This window comes from Platalea leucorodia (genome assembly GCF_965183815.1).
Source record: "Platalea leucorodia genome assembly, chromosome: 3".
Classification (NCBI taxonomy): domain Eukaryota; kingdom Metazoa; phylum Chordata; class Aves; order Pelecaniformes; family Threskiornithidae; genus Platalea; species Platalea leucorodia.
The window spans coordinates 105,864,832-105,879,750 of record NC_138825.1 but is presented as its reverse complement, the minus strand read 5'-3'; positions in this window follow the sequence as shown (position 1 = coordinate 105,879,750).

Below are 14,919 nucleotides of genomic sequence, written 5' to 3'. Positions count from 1 at the left end.
AAAATGCCTCATACTGCTGTGCAACTAAAGGCTTCAAATAAGGCAGGTACATTACTTAGTATATGCTAAAATCCCACTGACTTCTGAGGGATTTGCATGTTTTTTATGTCAAGCATGTTTTTTGTTGAATCATTGTCCTTTGAGATGTACTAGCCTGAGTTAATGTACCGCCTACACCAAAGAAGAGGGTAGCTCATGTAGACATGTATTCAACAGGTCTGCTCTTGTTCAACCTGAAAATCTCCTTCTGTAGAAACACGGAGTTTCTGGAATGTAGCTTTGTAGTGCCCAGGAGAGTCTTCCTGCTATTCCCAGACATCCTAGATTCTCTTCCTTCCCCTAGTAAAAGGATCATTTGAGCCGAGTCTTCTGCTTTTGCTGGCTGTGTCAGGAAAGGCGAGTGCACAGAATCTGTCTCATATGCAGACACAGTATTCACCACAGGGACAATAAAATTGTTCATATCTGAAAGAGGACAGAAAATAAGCAGATATTATCATTCAGAATCAAATGGAGATATGTCCTGAAATACAAAGGCTCACATTAGGATTTTTTTTCTCTCTCTGTGCACTGTTGCCAAACAAGAAGCTTACAATATCTTATAAATACCTCCTAAGGCTGGAAAAGTAAGGCAGTGCCAGAAAGCAGGCATGACTGCAAAGTCTTTTTTACAGGCTTTGAAAACTACATTTTGAAAAACAATAATAATAATAGATTTTTTTTAGATAAAAGCAAATCCAAGGACAGTCCTGGGAAGGCAGGGTTGACACACGATGCATTTTGCTGGATTTAGATTGTGAATGCTTTGAATATGAATAAATGCTTATAGGAGTTAAGAATGATTATTGCTGCACATTCATAAAGAAGTCCCTTCTCAACAGTACTAATAGCATCTGCAGTGCTGAGACTCACAAAGCATTACTGTTGTCTTTTAGGATGATTCATAGGCCTATTTTAACAGAGAGAGGTATCTTAGCATAGCACTGGGAGTCAGCAGTTCCTCCCTTCTGATCTGGGCTCTGATACAAAATTTTCTTTATAGCCTTGAGCAGTTCACTTAATCTTTCTGCCTCATACTCCACATCTGTGAAATATGAAGTTACCATATTCACCTAACAGTTAAGAAAGGTCATTGTTTCTGTCCTCCAAAAATATTTCCCTTAGGACATACCTCACCTCAAAGTCACATGAGAACTGAAAGTTATCCTGTGAATTGTGAACCTTTGAGACTGAGTTAAAAGTTTGTCTGTGCTTGATTCTACAGAATTTCTCTCTACAGAAATACATCCTGGCAAGATCAGAACCTGAATCCTGGGTACACACACTATCTGACCATAGCACAGACCTGAATACAGATAATGTGGATGCTTAGCGAGCTTCTGCTTGAAGGTGGAAGGAAGAATCCACTTAAAAGACAATATAGATGCAGTTGGGAAGACGGCCTCGGTGCCTACGTTCCAAATCTCTACTCTACTGTATGATTTTATACCAAAAAAGCTGGTAATTCTCACCCTGCCCGCCCCCCCCCGCCCCGGGATCTCTATTCTTTTATTGTGAAGCCATGAGCACTGCTGTGGTTTTAGTCCTGCAGAAAACTTTGCAGCATGTTAATTCAGTCAATGCCCACTTTGTTGTACAGGAAACTCATCCATAGCCCAGGAGAATATTCTACCAAAGTAACAGGATATTTTTTCTTCTTTCAAAATAGTAGCAATATTAAAAGGATAGCTCTATAGCCCAGAAGAATATTCTACAAAAGAAATTTTATTTTTTTCTTTCAAAATGGTAGCAATATTAAAAGGATATATTTCTGAATAGTCTAGGAATTTTACTCCACATTTTGTTCATCCTTAAATAGTCCATTCTTCTATTCCTTAAAGGTCCAATGCTTCCATTTACTATATCCATTATGGGATCACAGAACTAATGACTCACCAGCACTCACAGGATGTTGACAGTTATGGGATGCTCCATAAACTACACCATTGGGAACTTAGCAAGTTCAAATGAGAGTGTACTGGGTCTGGCTGGCATGGAGATATTTATCCTAAAAATCACCACAGTGACAAAGATATATTCAGAAAAATTATCCTAAACCAAAGAGCAGTGAGGATTAGGGAAGTTTCCCTGAGCAGCTGGGAAGTCCTATACAGATATATCCATGCTATTGCCCCAATATGGTATCTCAAGTGCATCAGGAAAGGAAAAGGATCTGCCACCATCAAAAATTCACATCCTCCTGTTCCTCTGCTCTGGCTAATGACACCGACCAAACCAAAAGGTTTAGACCATTGTGAAAGAAGTGCAGCTGCAATCTCTCCTCCTGAACTAATGCTATAATTTCATCTCTCTGCCTTCTTTCAGTCTTTTTTTTTTTTTTTAAATTAAATGAGTCATATAGTATAGTGTCTACTACTCTCTGTTGCAGAGATGGAAATGAAAATTTGATTCATAAATTCTACAAATATATTTGATCATAAACCAAAACTGCTCTCAAGCTCTATTCATACACCCATTTGTTTAGGAAGTTGAGGAGCAAAGGAGTGGAGCCTTTGACCTTCAGACCTTCTGTAATCATCCAGTCAGCAAAAGCTACATTTAGCCTTTGTTTAGATTGATGAACCTCTGATAAATATTCTTTCATGGGAGGGCCCATTCTAACTCAGAGTAGTCATAAGCTTTTCTATTAGATTTAGATCAGTTTCTCTAGGTTCTATATCTTGATAGCAGAAACATACGGTACTCTAAACATGCTTTATTTTTTTCTAATTTCATGCAAAATCTATTCTAAAAAATAATCTCTGTGATTCTCCTTCAGTCAATTCCTTGAGTAATGTTTATTTTTACTGGTTGAGAACTCAGTATTTCTAATGTATACTGTTGCCATCTAGTGTCAAAAAAACAGTGGTGTATTTAAAGTTCTATTTTCCATTTTTATGAGGTTAAGCACATATTTGTATGTCTCCACTAATCTTTAAATTAGTTTGATTCTCTTCTTTATCCATTCTTTTCACCTTATCGACCATTTGTGGTAAAGGTCACCCAGCTTCTACCACGTCTACTGCATAACTTCTCCAAGGTCAGCTAGTAGGAATCAGTGCTTTGGTTTCAATTCTGTTGAGCCACCTAGTCATGGTACAGCAGTTGGGAACTATGGTGGAAACTGAAATTGTTCCCCAGGAGCTGGGAGGAATATGAGATGTTCTGCAGGAAAATGAAGGGTGATCACAGAGGGAGTGAATCTCACCTAACTCAACACATTTACAATGTAGACATTTACCTTTCAGGCTCCCTCTCCAGTCATTAGAAAGTCACAGGCACTCTCAGGGAACAATTCATATCATCCTAAAGTAGAAGTGTAAAACAGGTCAAACTACTGATGTGCCTTAAAATTGCTTATTTCCACCCCCTCTGCCCCAAGTATATAGATAGCATCAGGTAGCAAGCTCAGGTGGAGATATCTAAACTGGAGATGGCTAAAGTCAGATGAGATGAATCCTACTGTAACTCATTCTCATGAGGTCTGGAAAGAATTTACTAGCTGTCCAAATTTGGACTTGAGCCTGTCATTTAAATAGGCCTGTTCTAAATAGTCCTCTTAGTGGTAATGAGATTTTTGAGTTATGTGCTCACTGAAGGCATCTAGTGTCCTCTAAATCTCTTGTAATAATTTCAAGAGAGGTCTACAGAACACTGGAGGAAGAAGGACAATTTGATTACATAATTGATTAAAGTGAAGATACAGCAAAGCTGCCAAGACAATCCCTTTAGGCCTGGAACCCCAAAGCACAATACAACCCAATAATTCATCATAATGGCAAGTAACTGGAGAAGAGGGATCCAGTTGTGGCATTTTCCTGTAATATTTAGAAAGACAGCAGAAAGAGTTTTGGTTTTGCTTTTTTTCAAGCCAACATTTTTCATAGAATTGAATCTACATTAAAAGAGAAATTTTGGCTCACCCTAGTCTTGCCACTGATTTCAGTGAGATCAGGACTGCATTCTCAGTGTTACTGCTGCCTACTCTATGAAGTAGCTAAAACTTATGGAGCACAGTGACACATGAAGGAGCATATGAGGTGAAAGCTTAAGCCAAAAGAGAGAGTGTCTTGGAAACAGCAAGATTCAAGAAATGTGCAACTTTTTCCTCTCTTTTCTGTCAAGTGTTCCTGTCTGACTATTAAATGTACACTCCCCAGTCTCATAATTCCTGTGACTCTCCCCACATGTGTTTAAATTTCTGTTAACACAGTTAGCTCTGTTTCCATATGGCACAGCAGTGACACTTGGTTGCTGTGATTAACTCTAAGCCTTGGCTGAGAAGGTAAATGAAAAGGCATGCTTTCTGCTGAAGCAATTTGTCAGTGAAGTACTGCAAGCCATATGTTTCTCTATCTTCTTCCAAATATTTGTGCTGATGTTGCTAGAAGGTGATTTCACCCAAGGAAAAGGAGATGCGTGATAGATTGTGCTGTGATAGATTAGTGAAAGTATATAGCACTTGCCTAATGCATTTTCATCCTCTGAACTCAGTGCTTTACAGCCCCTGAGCTGCCGCTGCCACCAGAATTCATCAGGCTATTCCTCCCACCACCAGGACTGCCAGTTTGTGGGGCCCATTACATTCTTGCAGCATTGGAAGCTGTGAAGTTTGTGCTAATATCTATCTCTCGATGGACTTTATGCTCAAAGCATGTACATACTACATAAAATTGTTTAAAAAAATCAGATCAGGGGCTGGTACTGCATTAAATTAAATGGACGGACTCAAGTAAGGGTAAATAATTTCAGACTGGCTTTAATTCAGTGACTTTTCTGACATGAAAATAAAGTAAATTCTCCAGACTGGTACAGACTTATTTGAAAAATCGTGTCTTTATCTCTTTATGTCTACAGTTAACCTGCTGCCTCACTTTCTACCACATTTATATCAGCTAGGACACAATAAAAGATGAGGATAAGGATGTGCTGGTCTTAGGTAAGGAGGATAAAAACCACATAGAGCACTCTGTCACCTGTCTCATTCCTCCTTCTTCACCCACAGGAAGATTCTCCCAACTTCTGGATTCGTGTTACGAGCAAATGTGCAGGCAGTTCAACTTCCTTAGCACTGAAGAAGGCTGCAAGACCAGAACACGCCAAGTACACAGCTTTGAACCAGGTCCCATGAAAATCATGCCACATTGCTAGCCATGTTGACCAATCAGTTAGAGCAAAATTATGGGTGGAAACTGCCTTCGGCATCCTCATGGGAAAGGCACTGGACTTAAGACAGTGTTGTCAGTCCTAATTTACTTTCTGCAATCACATGAAAAGTACTAAGAGCTGGATGTTCTAGAAGTGCAGCTGCTGCAAGAGCCGTGGGATGTGATTAAGGCTGCATTGAGAAATAGATGGGAACCTTTTTAAAAGTACATAGCCTCAATCTTGTATCCACATCCACAAGCATTGGGCTCCATAACCTGGGGGTTCTACTGATTCTGGGTGCAGGTATTTTGGCAAAGAGCTTTTCCAGTGTGAGAGAACCATAACGTTATCGATAACATAGCCTGTATTCAAGAGATGATGCACCTCCTACTTAACTTCTTATACAACAGCATCTTGGGGCCAGTCTTCACCCTGCCAAGTTCTGACTGAAGTTACTGACCCCAGTTTATCTCACAGATGCAATCTTGGCAGCATCACTTTATTCCAGTTACTGTCATGAGATTAACACTCCCTAACACAGGTAGTATCATATAACAAGCATGCAAGTGACTACCAAAGGAATAAGCATCCAAAATGGTAGTTATATCCAGATGAAACTTCATCTGTCACTATAGAAACTCAACCTCGCACAGCTTTAAGGGTTGAAAAAACACTTTTCCCCTGACCCTTCTACCTCTACTATGCCAAATACAGTTTGTAAAGATCCCAACTCTGGAGCTGAAAGATCGAGTATCTAAGTTATAAATGACTTCTTCGTCCATATTTTTTATTTAATTAAATGAAGAAAATATAACTGTGCTATAAAGTAGGGACACAAAAATAGTACATGGCATGCATTTACGTTTTAGAACTGTCAGCAAATTTAATCAGGAAATTATCTCCTTAATATAAATGAATACAGGAAAGCGATTAACTGTTTTTAATTTAGCAACAACAAATTGTAATCTCTTTCAGACAGGTAAATCAGAATGATGTGCTAGCTCTAATGATCAATAGGTAATTAACTGCTGCATCCTCCCAAAGTTGAAGAATTAATATAAAGGTAGAGGTTAACAGCAACAATGAATTATTAGTACAATCATAAATACGTTCTTTTAAGCATATTGATTTAAATGTGATGAAGATCCCATAGAACAGAATTCTACGGGGTGCGATCCTGCTGCCATTACCTAGGCAAAATTCCTTTCAGTTTCAGTAGTTTTCACAAATGGTGGCATCACAGAACCGGACTTTTATAACAATCATAGAATATAAAGGATCTGACTGGTCCACCTTTAACCAAGTCAGCTGCATCTTTAAACAAATTGGCTACATCTTTACTGCACTTTATAGAGTGCTCCAAATTCCAGTTCATCCCAAAGACCTACTGCTAGGGATTAGGAGTGACTGCTAACCTCCCCCATTATATGAATTCTTCATCTTTGGGAAGGTGAAACACACATGCATTCTGGTGGTTTTCTCTCAAGGATCCTTAGGAGTTCTCCTTCAGGTTATCTTTTTGCAAGAGCAGCTGGAACATCCAGAGCCTGCAGAGTGCCATATCCACACAGCAGGTGATGTGCTCTGTGGGATGTTTTAAGCACTGTACACACCCAAAGTTTCCTTTGGGGGATACTAGCGGCATACATCAGAGAGGTCTCAGATGCCTGTTATGTTACGTCAGATGTAGAAGAATGACCTAAAATTCATTTTCCAGATGTTTAATGTGACAGAGCAGATGTAGTCACTTGGTACCTTTTTGTCCTCTCAAAGGGTCTACAGGATGATCTAGATGCTAAACATCCTATCTTCAAAAGAGCAGAGAATGACCACAGTCTGGAGAGACACTACTGGTCCAGGGCAGCATTTTTCTCAGGTCAGAACCAGGAAGAACAAAAACCTCCACAGAACCCAGAAACCAACTAAAGGAGATAGACCACCAGCCCACAGCTGTTTGCTGTGTGTGTGCAAGTCCTTTGTTTTTTACTGAGGAGCAGTGTGGGATGTACACTGTCTGAAACCTGGAAAGTCAAGGTAGGAAGAAAGAAGCAGAAGAAAGGGAAGAAAAAAATGAGAATAAAGGAAATGTGGTTCCTGTTCTATTCTCAGAGTTTTAAAGACATTTATTTATCCTTTGGGTACAGATAAGCGATCATTGCTGCAATAAATGTTATGTTCATTTAACTAGGGTGCTTGCAGGAGAAAGATATGTGAGCGATTCTTGCCTCTAGATGGTGGGATAACTGTACACCTAGCTATGCAATATCAGTCCAAATAGCATTCCCAATGCTATCAGCAAGACTATTCATGTTGTTTATTGGTATTCGCTAGCATAAATTTCCAACTTGAAAGGCACATTGCTCACTTCCTGCAGTTTCTCTAGTCTAATATGGGTGTTAATGAGTCAGTTTTATCTTAATAGGTTTTAAAAATAATTTAATTCTTTGCATATTGCTTGTGTTCAAATAATGAATGAATGAAATCTATGTGTCTTCCAGCCCTATGTGCTTCTGAAAATGACTATGTTTCGTTTAATTATAATCCTCCTCTTTCTATCAAAACATGCCAGGAAAAAGAATTTTGCTATACACAAGGCCTTTAACTGCTTCCTAAAAATTCCTATCCATTTCCATAGATTTTATATTTAAGATATCTATAAATTCATAATCAAAGTTTCCAATAAACATGTGAAGAAATATACACTCAGAATTAATAGTTCTAAACCTTGCTGAGAACTGGATAAACGGACTGCCAAGGAGTCCTGCTCTGTGTAGTAGATTAGTCACAAGAGCTATGCAGAAATCTCTTTGTGAATCTGAATAAAATGCTGCTTTCATTTCTTCCTTCTTACAGGGCAAAAAAAAAAAAAAAAAAAAACCCACACACCAAAAAAATAAACTTGAAATTTGCCCAGATCTTTCATGACTGTTTTTAGTACTAGACTGGCACTGCATTTAACTATAAAGTTTAGAACTGTAGTTGCATATACGCAGTTGCTTTTCTTCTGTATGAACAAGCCTGATTCATTTCCTGTGAAATAAAGGTCAAAATCCTCCTTGACTCCTTTGGGGCTTGGATGGCACTTAAGGAAGGCTGTCATACAAAGTGATGTTCATATTATCATACAGTAAGCAAAGAACAAATAACCAAATGCAGGAAGTTCAACCCATAAAGCTTTACTGGACAAACTCACAATAACAATAAAAAGCTAGCATTTCAGATTCTTCAGTAGGAAATGTGAATTTAGGGATTGTAATTACATGGTGAGCAAGACCATGAATAAGGATCATAAAAGTATATTGTGCTCCTATTTCACACAATATATTACTTTTTAAGACTTCCTGTTTCGTGCTTCCAAAGGGAACTCTTTACAACCACAGACCACATAGGATTACTAATCGTGAGGACTACTAATGATGAGGTATAGAATTACTGATGATGTACTAATCTCTGACAGACTTTTGAGTAGTTAAATTAGCTGTGAATATACAATATATAGAACATGTATTATAGAGCAACCTCTGTAATAGTCAACCTTCAGGTTTTGGTTTCACTCATTAGAATCACTTATCTTTGCATCTTTCCAAGAAAGGATAAAATTATTCTGAATCCCATCACTCTAATACCTTACCAACTACAGGTTTTGTCAGCTTGCTTGCTGTTTCATCTCTGGGTCAGATTGATAATCCATTGGTGCCACTCTCCTTCAGCAGCACTGCAAATTACTCTATTAAAAAAACACAACATTATGTTATTTATAACCACAATTTATTTCTCAAAAAAAGCCTAATAGGCAGGCTTACATCTGCACAAAGACTAGATAAAAACACTGATTTCCAGCTGCTGTGAGGAGGTGGTGCATTTTAAATATGACAGTGACTCCCTCTGGCCAAAGCCATGAACAGCCTGCGCTCAAGAACGAACAAGGCTTTGAAGAGAAAGCCATCATAACTCAGAACCTCCCGAGAGAGGAGAGAGTGAAAATGTGAGGTTTCAAAGTCATTACAGGACACCTGAAAGGGACGAAAACATAAACTCTGTCCATCTATCTGTCACTATTAATGGCAGCCATAACACACCTCAAAGAAAGTAGCCATTAAAAACCAGTCTGATACACAAATGTCTGTGATGACTCAATGCCCCAAAGCCGCTAAAACATCACTTCTTGTCAAAAAGTCACACAATTTTGTTCTTGTTTTAAATCTTAGAATGAGGTAATAAACATAACCCACGGTACTAACTACGTTTGTAATAAAAAATGAGCATCAGGGCAAAGCCTGCATCCCACAGAAGCAGACACACACACCAGCAGAATTTATAATGCTCCAGTGCTCATCACGTGATTATCCCAAAACCCTAATTCTGCTACCTACCTCTACAGAAATAATTGGTTTTATTTCAGCATCTCCCCTTCTTCCTTGTGCCCCTATATCATTCTAGCCTCCTCCCCTCCTTTACATTGTCAAAATTGAAAGAACATAAGACATAGAAACTGAAAACTACCAAAACCTCAAGAAATTAAGCTATTCAGTTCAACATGCAAAAATTTACCAGAGAAAAATTTCCAGTAAGAGTGGAAGATTTTCCAGTTCTGAAAAAAACCATAGGTATAGTATCAAAGTAGTTGAAGTAAGCAATTGGTTAGCTTGTTTTAGAAATTACTCTGGAGTCTGCTATGTCAGTGGAAAGACACACTGACTTCAAGGGTCTTCAATCAGATTTTTTATTGTACAAGACCTTTTCTCTTTCCTTACTATGCATCTGCAGTTCACTTCAGAAAGCAAACCCGAAACAGGACATTTAGGAAGCCAGAACCACATTTCTTTGACACCAGTGAGCTGAAGTGCAATAACTGAGTGTATGTGTAAACCAAGGACACATTTATTTTTACCCTGATTACTGTAAATTAGGATTCTGCATCTCATGTAGATGAAACACTTAGATTAAAATGTGTTTGCTGTCTTCCATTAAAATTTTTGATAAATCAGGGAGCCTGATTCTGTTCTCACACTACCATAAGCAAGACAACATAAGCTGATGAACACAACTAATATTTAAAGGTGCTTCACCTGTAGAAGCAAAACCTAAGTAAAGTTCAGTTTGTTTTTTTTTTTTCTTCAAAATGCTTTCTTTTTTATTTCCTGAATGCTCAGGTTTATCCAAATAATGTTATATAAGATACAGTTTCTGCTCTTGAGATAAAGACAGTTACTGATAGCACTAGTAATTTAGTGTGGTTTTATGCAATTCCATTAAACAGTGGTTATATCACAGGCATAGCTAGATGGGATAGAAGCATACTATGGACAGACATTTTAATTATGAGTAGATATATAAAAGATGGTCTGTAGGGAATTTCATTCTGTTTTTCACACCACTTCTCCAAAGTAATTTTTAATTCTTAGCATATCTTTCCACATTCTTAGAGATCCTGCCAGTGTCCTACCATCTACCAATTTACCATGCATACACTCTATTCCATATTCCAGCTCACTAAAGAGATCATGTTAGTTCCAGATTTTTCCACCAGAAGTTAAATTTACAAATTATAATTTCTTATTTTGATTTTTTCTTTTTTTTAAATAGACACTGTATTTGCCCTTTTGCAGTTCTGCCATACTTCTCCAATCCTCCATATGTTTTCTACATAACTGCTAGTATTTTTAAGACTGCTTACTAAGTAACCCAATTTATCAGGTCCAGCCAAACTGATGAACATCTAATTTCTCTAAATACTCTCTAGCTATCTTTCTCTTTCTCTGGAAACCTTTATTTTTCTCTATCTCTGTCTTCCTCTGGAAACCTACCCTTTACAGCTAGCAGTTCTGTTAGACATCTCCTTTAGTTGAGCATTTTAGTAAACACCAACGCATATCACTTTGTAGAACAGCAGACTAACAGTTTAATACTTTTCTTAGCCTTCCCAGTACCTCTAGCAGTTTCCACTCAGGTCCCTGCAGTCAGATTCAACTACATCATATAGCTCCCTTCATATAATGATTAAGCTTCTCTTTAATATTAATTAGATTTCTTTGTTCCCATTCTTCCTATGGGAAAAGCTGAAAGAAAGAGAGAAGAAAAGGAGAGAGAATCTCTCTCCTATAACAGTTAGATATCTCCTCATTTACAGATTAATTTTATATCTATTTTAATTATTACAACATTGTCTTCCGTTTCAATCCATTTTCTCCTCGAGCTGTATGTCCCTAGCTTTTGCTGCAGCAATCACTTTCTCTTACAAACATATTTGAAATCACTGATCTAAAACAATTGGTTGGTTATATGGATGCATACAAATATGGTGAAAACAGCTGCTAACTTACCAATATGGGAAGCCTGCTTCTAAAAATCCTTTTTTTTCTGATTAAAGGTTTCAAGTAGAAGGTTAGAAAATCTCTCGCCATCCTTCATTAGCTTAAAAGCAATGAACCTCACTTTTATAATTTCTTACCGATTTCTATAGCTTGAACTGCCATGAAATTCCACCCCATACAGCAAACTCCTAAACTAGTTCATTCCTTTCTTAGTTCTCCCTCTCCTATATAGGCAAAGCTCATATTTTTTGAAAAATTAAAATTTCTTTTCCAAAACTTAGTTTTGACCTCACATTTCCCCCACTGCGAATGAATTAGTTGCAGTATCCAACCTGTCATTGATCAAACAGTGTAATTTCTGTTGGTGTCCCACTGCTTTCAATTAAAGATTGGTCTCAGGATATGGTACGTACTGTTTTTCAGATTTTTTCTCTGGAGTTTAACTAAAATCATGTTTTCCACTGCAACACTGAAACTTGTTTTATTTCTCCCTTAATGTTCTTTCCCCACAAACTGTTAACCATTTTTGTCCCTAGAATAATTACTAGTTTTCAAAATTCTCTGCCCTACACTATATAGTGTTTCTTTCAACCAAAACAGATCTGTTTTTACATTCAACAGCAAATTATGATATAATAAAACATCTTTCATATTCAAATTCTACATCCAACGTTGATTTGTGAATCTTTGCTGAAAATAATTACATCTTTGAATGTAATTGTTAATAACCTACTGTATATCTGTGAATTCATTTTTTCACAAAGCTCATATAAGATGTTTCATTTCATAAAGGCTTTCCATTCCCCACATTGTTTGGAGAGCAATTTCTCTGACTACATTACATCCCTGCAGACTGGGGAGCCAAGAGGGATCCCGGGGCCGACAAGGCAGGCGCTGGCCAGGTTCAACCAAGAGTCCAGATCATCAGGCAGGTGGTGAGGCAGGTCCAAGGCCAAGCTGGGAAGTCAGTCTGCAGGCCTAGGCCAGGGCCCAGCTCAGCAGGTTACACGGCCAGACCAGGCTGGTTCCCCCCAGCGCTGTTGGGAGCCTCTCTCCACTGTCCCCGGAGGGAAGGGGGCTGCCTTGGGCTGCACCACCTCTGAGCTGGCCCCCAGCCCCAGCAGCCAAGCCTCCTGGAAGGGGGATGCTCTCTTATGCATCTATAGTTATCCTAACAGGCTTAACTATTATCTTCTTATAATTTGGGGAGAGTCATAAATGTAATGAAGGAAGGGCAGCAGTGTTACCTCTTGTTTTGGCAGTACTGATGATAAAGGTTTAGAAAAAACGACTTCTGAAGACCTGTGTATGGCACTGGAAATCACACATTAAGTAATATTTAGGACAATGAGGCTTTTGTCCAAGCTTTGCTTTTTTTTACAGGTTGGAAGCTTTTCTGAAAAATGAAACTGTAATCAACTGACTCCTTGGAAAAATCACAGCTGCTTGGATTATGTGTTCTTTTCCAGTTTTGTTTTACCTATTAAATACTATGACTTCTGTCTTCATTATCGTCATGAGCTCCCTAATGATTTTATTGCTGCTGCATCACTTTCCTGTTTCTTTTTGTTAGCATTAAATGTTGCTAAGTAACTGAATCAGGCTGTGGTATTATTTGGCATAACTATTCTATCCTTTAAAATATGTATAGAGATTACTCAGCAAAATGAAAATTACTCTCCCAAGGGAAAGAATGCCATTTGCATGTACCACAACCCTCATTTTCAGATGATTTCTAAGAAAAATTGAAAGGGAATCCTAAAAAGTGATGCATATTTCCAAACCAGGCAGTTCAGTAAATACAAATATTGAGGAAAAATTGCTTCACCTTCTCCATGAGGTTATCCTAAGCCACCCTAAATAACACTATTTATTTTGCTTTTAATCATGTGTCTCAGCTCTTACAAGCAAAATAAAAGCAAAATAGCTTGGCTTTCCCATCAGGGCAAGCTCATTTGGAGAATTCACTGTTGCTCTGACTTATTAAATAGAAATCATAATTTAAGTAATATTATAGGAAAGAAATGGGAAAGATCAAATTTGTCATTTTATTTAGCTCTCCTAATTTCATGTTAACGTGGCAATGATCTAGAGTGTCTCATCTGTACTACTCACATGGGCCTACTATCAACAACAAGGGTAACCATCCCAACTGTAAACAGGAGGCGATCTGGGTTTAATGCAATCTTCACTTTACATCCCTCTGAAATAATCAAAACCAGTAACAGTCACACTGCAGACCACTTTCTTCAATTTCCACTGCAAAGCTTTAAACTGTTTCAGTATTAAATAAAACATATTAGAAAAGGTCCAGATGAGGACTCTGACACCAGAATAGAAAAATTCACATAGAACTTTATGAAGAATGTCTGAAGCAGAATACTGTCAAACATTATTAAAATTCTCAAGAATTGTGTTAGTTACTCAATGTTGATTAGAATTGCCTTAAATTTTCCACATTCCATTATGCTATTTTTATGTTTCAAATTCCCCAAAAATGAACAACATATTTTCTTTTGTACATTTTTAACACAGACATGCACTACACATAAAAAGTATTTTAAAATAAATTTCTCAGTCTTAGAACCTGAATCCCCCAAGATGAGTTTTTTATAGGTAAGAGATTGGACTCTCAAGACAACAACTATTCTTTCCATGGGAAATATCTCTAAATTCACTTGTTTGAAAATTTATCAGCTTTAGTTAAAAAAAAAAAAAAAAGGCAGATGGACAGAAATCATAAATACTAAATAGTAAAAAGACTTCTGTTAGGGAGTACAGAGAGCTGAAATTACACTTGCAATAGAGTGGATGGCTCAACACTAACTATCCGCAATAATCACTTTACATCTGGTTGTTGAATTAGCACAAGATTTTTATACATTTGGAATGAAACCACAAATACACAAAGTCTTATACCAAGTGGCTTTGTAGTAAAAAAAAAAAAAAAAATCACATTGTTGCAGCTCCCTCTAATGTATAATTAATAAATACGCTGAAGCCAGCAGGTGAAATACTATAATAGCTGGATATGAGTAGCAGTGAATATTCAGGAGAGAGAGTTGTCATGGAAAACCCAATTACTTATGTACCTCAGCTATTAATGACTTCATTAAATTTGCAGCATGAGTCAAAAAGTGTGACTGCCCAAGCTGGGACTGCCCTTCTAGAACCCATACCGTAAAGGAGAAAAAAGGTACAAGAGACACATCACTTCCTCTGCTTCCTCCTTCCATACTGCATCCTTCCTAAGGGTGAGGTATTCACTCAGGGTACGGTCCACCAGATGATAGGCTTCATAATTAAGGGAGCGTGGTGGGTTGACATTGGCTGGCTGCCAGATGCCCACCCAGCTGCTCTCTCACTCCCCCTCCTCAGCAGGACAGGGGGAGAAAATCAGATGAAAAACCTCCTGGGT